The following is a 6,000-nucleotide window of genomic DNA, read 5'->3' as shown; positions in this document are numbered from 1 at the left end:
GTGTGGTTAGCAGTTGGCATGAATCAGCATGACTCTACTGGTTTTGATAGGTCTCTGGTGGAGCCCTCCCAAGTCACTCGTGTATAAGAAGAAGAGTTAATGACTGAGATTGTATAAAGACATAGAAGACCTTTATATGGATAATTGTACAGACTGATAGTTATAACTGTTATTTTCTGACAAAGAAGGAAGCCATGCATCTGTCAGTTTGTCCAGAGGGGTTACCATCAACTATATATGGAGTCTGACTTTAGGATGTGGAGGATATTGGGTTCAGTGGAGCTCTGCCAAGAGTATTAAATGGCAAACAAACAGAAGCAGCTATAAACTGAGACTGGAGATTTTGTTCAGAATAGAGTGAATGATCCAAGCTGCTTTTCTACAGTAGAAATCTCGATAGGCTTGCTTCTGAAATTCTCAGTACTTTGTGACCTGAGGGTGTTGAAACGTAACAACTGAAAGTGATGGGGCAGTTTATCATCTGAATTTGTCTGAATATGAGGAAAAGTTTCAAACCAGGGTAAAAATCATTGATTCACAGGAATGTGTGTTGAATTAACTGTTTTATTCTGCTTTTAATAGACAAAAGTGCCATTTATTGATTACAAAGGAGCATATCATCCTATTACTCCTTGACATTCCATAACTCCAGGACACTCAACCATTTCTGCATTAACAAGAACATATTGAAGAAATATTCCAAAACAAGACTTTTTGGATTATTTCCCAAAAGCTCCAAATATAATCATAATGTTCTTCAAATTATCATAAGAATTGATTTCCCCTTTAATTTTAAATGGGCACACTATGACAGTAAAACATTTTAACTTTACTTGTTCGATAGCAATATTTTTATAGAAAACTCTCTAATTATCTTGTGTGTTTTCCATTTGCTGCTTAATGATGATAAATTACATATAATTCAGGACAAAATTAACATCACTGGAGAATTATGCTGAAGAAACCACTCTTTTAAATTTGAACTTTACTAGTTTCTCCTCAATGAGTTGAAACATATTTCTGTCTGACATACTGGGTCATATCTCAGGTAAAGTCACATGCATTGAGTTTCAGGAAGGAAAATGCTAACAGCTTTAATGTTCCTATAGTCAATTTGACAGAGGCAAATAACTGAATTTTTATGGGAAAAGGTTGGATTTGGAGCAAATGTTTGTTTCTGAGTGATAATAAAGGAAAGACTGATGTGATGATCATACTTGATAGTGTTTAGGGAAAATGATGATGCATCTGTCTCTTTGATGGATTCCTATTCTAGCCAAAGCTGGCAATACAGAATCCTGGGAATACTATTGCAATTTTTTTTCCCCCCAAAATTCTTCAATTCTTCATTGTGAGACTGATATAACAAAATTACCCAGGCATGCATGGGAGTACATACGTGTTTATATGAAAGAGCGATTTTGGATTTAAAAAAAGGCAAATTACTGACAGACTATAAATCCATTAAAATGAAATGTTAGACCCTTTGCCTGTAAGATGGCTAAAAATTACTCAACCAACTATCTTGAGGTGCACCTTGAAGCCAGAATTTTTTGGGTCACATGGAGGGGACCATGTTCTACTGTGCTCTGATGTGTCAGACCAAAAAGCCAATGAATTCAGAAATTATCACAGTCACTCTAGGCCATTCATATTGATTTAAAATCTGAAATATTTTAATATTTCCTTTCAGATTTAAGCTGGTTGTGGGTTATGGAAGATGGAGATATTAGAATTTTTGAAATATTTTCAGACAAGCAAATCACTGTATGTTTTGATTAAAACTGTTCTCAGGGAAACCATTAATATTGCTAATCACATTGCTACTTTTTGATTTCAGAATTAATAGTTGCTGGAGATGAATGGGAAAAATCACACCTCAGGTCTTTTGCTCCAGGCTTTTCAAGATGTCTTTCATAACCACAAAAGTTATCACCTACTTCCATGAGCCATAGCAGTAATAAGGTCTGTGTTCCTTTGCATTTGCAGTCAAATGCTCTAATATTGAACAGGGTATGAGAGCAGAGCAAGGCTTTGCATGTCTGGGACATTGGAGCCCTCCAAGCATACCTCTCTACTTTGGCTCCTCTGCTACCTGGTCAGTGGGTGGTGCATGCTGTAGCCTTTTCATCCACGGGGTCATTTAGAGCTTCCCTCTCTCTGAGCCAGCCCCTGATTTTCAGTAAATTGGTAAAAACACATCATTTTTTTATATGATTGTCCTTATGTTAAATTTGGATACTGTCCCAAGCGTAAAATCTGTTAGAATCAAGTAAATAGATATTTAATGTACTTAAATGCACACAAGAAACTTCTCTCAGCAAGCAGGGTAGATAACAGACCATCTCTTCATGTAGCATCGGGATGTGCATACACCATTTTCTTCCAACTGAGAGTTAGGGCTGTATCTCTTCCCTATCAAAGGCTTTGACAGTAGATGATAAACCCATCAGTGCTAGACAGAGGCAGTCCTGCCTTGGGGACAGTGGAGTGCAGGCCAGCTTTGTAACCTTCGATAACACCTTTCTGAGCCTGTGGTGCTTTTTCGAGTTTTGCTTGGGATTCAGGGTTGTAAAACTCCTTCTGCCTTGGCACCTGCTGTTTAGTTCCTGTGTCTTGTCATTTCAGCTTGCTACTAATCTTTCCTTCCCTCCCCCCCTCTTTCTCTAAAACCTACGGAACCGAATCAGCTAATTGGGAAAGAACTGACTACTGTGCTGACTCATACCCATCAACAGCTCTCTTAACAAACTTGTGAATGAATGGAGGATGAGAATTACTGCTGATGGTCCACAAGGAGCAAAATAACTCTACTTGATATTCAGATTCACAGCTAAACAGAAGTGGCAGTGCGGACAAAACAAGATACTTCCATTTGCAAATTGACTCGATGCAGAGTACTCAAAAAAAGAATGCCATTTTAAAGGTACTTCTTAGGCACTAGCAGAATTTAAGCAAAAAATCTGCACACGCCTCACTGCAAAATGCTCTCATAAGCTAAAAGGGCACCACCGGATCAGTGTAAATATCCATTACTTGAGCTTTCTCCACCTATTCAGTCACAGTGAAAAGGAGGTGAAAATGACCCGGTGTCTTTCCCTCTACATGTGAAGTGAAATTTCCTCACTTTTAGACCCCTGTTCCCAAAGGAGAAATGAAGTAATGTGATATTCAGAGCACCAACACTTAACATTTAAGCCTCGTTGAATTCACAGCTGCTGCACTAGGTATCCGGTCTTACACACACCAGGCAACAGGGCTAAGCAGCACTGTGCATGTTCACAGCAGCTGGCAGGTTGTGGGGAACACTGCCTTTCTTGGTTAGCAGAAAAGACTGAAGAACAGAGTTTTCTATGTTTTTTCCCTCAGGGCTGGGTTTAGACTCACTTCAGGTCAACCAGAAAGTACCTGTTAGTCTCTGGGAGGCTGAATATTTTTATCTTCTTGCTCATGGTTTTCTTTTTTAAAGACTGAGGTGGTGGAAGTCCTTTCTAGCAGTGACTGGAGACCACCCTGAGCAGCGCTGAGATGCTCAGTGTTCAGCCCCATTGCTGGCTAAACACGCCTCCTGGATGGGAGAAGGAGAGGAAGCAAAGAGAGAGAAAATAACTCTACTGTCAGTAATTTAATGCCTGCCTGCCATTAGTGTGTTCTCAGAGCAGTGAGGACTTCTCTCACAGGGAGATTTTGGCAAGCATGCCTATTTTGTATTTATGGGTGCAATGTCAGGTTATGTCAGGGACCAGCTCAGTGTTTTTAGGACTTAATTAGATGTGTATATGCTGTGTAATTTAGGATCGGGGGGAATTTCTTAAGTAGCAAAATGTCAAATATAGAGATTAAAAAGTTCCTGAAAAGGATATTGTTTATTTCTTAACTTTGTTATTGTTAAATATATTGACTATGTCTGTCTTCTATTTTTTTTTATTAACTATTGTTCCAGGTGAATTAGTATAGCAGAAGAGTCCCATATTTGCATGTTTTCAGATAGGTTTAGATGTCATATGGAAAGTTACATTATTCCTATTAACTTAAAGGAAATGTAAAAACGAGAAACTCATCCTCACATGTGAGATGCTGTTAATTAGATCAGATATAATCTAATGCCTAATGAGATCCTTTGGACTTTGAACATAGCTTCTGTTTTATTCAGAGCTTTAGACACTTACTTCAGTGTACTAAATACAGATGATTACTGTGATGATATAGGACTAACAGTGTCCCTGTAACACCATCAATTCCAGAAGATGGTCTGGATTGCACCACACCATTATCATTTCCCCATTAAAAAAAAGAAACCCAAGTGCTGAAGAGTGTCATGAACAGATCTGTGACTGGTTGCAATCTGAATTTATGCTATTTTTTAAATAGGGAATTTTGTAATGAGAAATCAAGTGACAGAAGTTTTCAACATACCTCCCTTTCTTCTTTGGGGTTTTATCTAACATTTTTAATCACATTTGTGGGCTATATTAAGCAATAATTCATTACGGACTAGATCCAAAGACCATTTAGGTCAATGAAGGCAATCCCATGTAATTCAGCTACCATTCACTGCAAAGGGCTTTGGAACAGCCCCAACAACTATAAAGTCTATGCTGGAAAAGACATCCCCAGACTGTATAGCAGCTCTGTATAAGTGGGACCAGCAAATTAATACTGGAAATTTCAGTTTCTTTTCTCCGCTTTGATTAAGACTGTCATGTAAATTTTCCCATCTGTACTTTATTAGATATGTTAAGATGAGCAGCTGTGATCCCCAGGGTTGACTCTGGGGTATCATAATAACCACATTCAATGGTCTACTAAGTGGCAAAAGGAGTCAGTCCTTCTTTACTCCTTTCAGACTGCACTTGGAAAGCTGGCATGGCTATAGAAATTATTTTTTCCCCATTAAATAAGCGACATACATTCACAGAGACCATTAAAATGGTGCTATTGTGGATGTTTACAAGATGCAATATGATGCAGAGCTCCTTAAGGTCCTCCACAGGAATTTACAAGAAATAACAACAAAAAAAAAAGAAATATGAATGTTACCCATGTCTCCCTTCAGTGTGCATTCAGGTTCTTCACAATAAGAGCTAAATTTACAGAAAGGCTTCCCTATGATTTCTGCTTCTGCACACACAGCTTTTTCACTCTGAGTTTTATATAAAGGATGGATTCTAAATGCACAAATCTAGCTGTACTCCATTTTTATAAGGCATGTAAGAGTTTATGTCTACATAAATTATTAATACAAACCTTTGTGAAAAATCTTTACTGTCAACTGCATTGCACATACAAGTAAAAATCACATTTTGAATCCAAGAGTCCCTTAAAGAGTCAACTTTTAAAAATGGTTTCTTTTCCATTAATTTAAAATTGGTTCTTTTTCATTAACTTTAAGAGCTGGATTTTAATATCCAGCAACTGGATATTAAAAAAAAAAATCTGTAGAGTTAAATATCAAAAAAACTTTCATCCTGCCCTTTTTATCCCCAGCTTTCTAGCAGATAGTGGATTAGGTTTGTCTTGAAAACATCCTTTCTTCATTTCATTTCCTACTTACTGTAATCTTTCAAATTCTCTAAATGAAGTAGCACCATTTCCCAAAGGCTGAGGTAGGATGTTTAGGGCCAGATCATCCTGTCATTTCCACACAGTCTTGCACAGAGATTGGTGAGGCAGCAATGGGCAGCAGGGAAACTCTACCAGTCCAGAAAAGCACAGGTACGTTTTCTGCTTCAGTGATGAAGAATGATTCTTGGAAGCAACAAAAAGCTGATTTGAAAAAAAACAAACCAACAAATTCTCAACATACCATCTTGTATAGAACATTTCATCAACAAACCCTTTCTCTTTATCCTACTGAAGAAAACATTAATAATGTAAATTTCCATTTACATTAGGGAGAAATCAACATTTAAATACTGCGATTAAATTATTTCGTATATCATGTTTGTCAACCAAAAATTTGAAATCAGCCTGGTTCATTCCTCAGACTATTGATTGAGA

The sequence above is a fragment of the Pipra filicauda genome, unplaced genomic scaffold (genome assembly GCF_003945595.2).
Source record: "Pipra filicauda isolate LSUMZ 115617 unplaced genomic scaffold, ASM394559v2 scaffold12_size5214236_pilon, whole genome shotgun sequence".
NCBI classification, from domain to species: Eukaryota; Metazoa; Chordata; class Aves; order Passeriformes; family Pipridae; genus Pipra; species Pipra filicauda.
The sequence above is the reverse complement of the archived record's forward strand: the minus strand, read 5'-3'. Positions refer to the sequence as shown.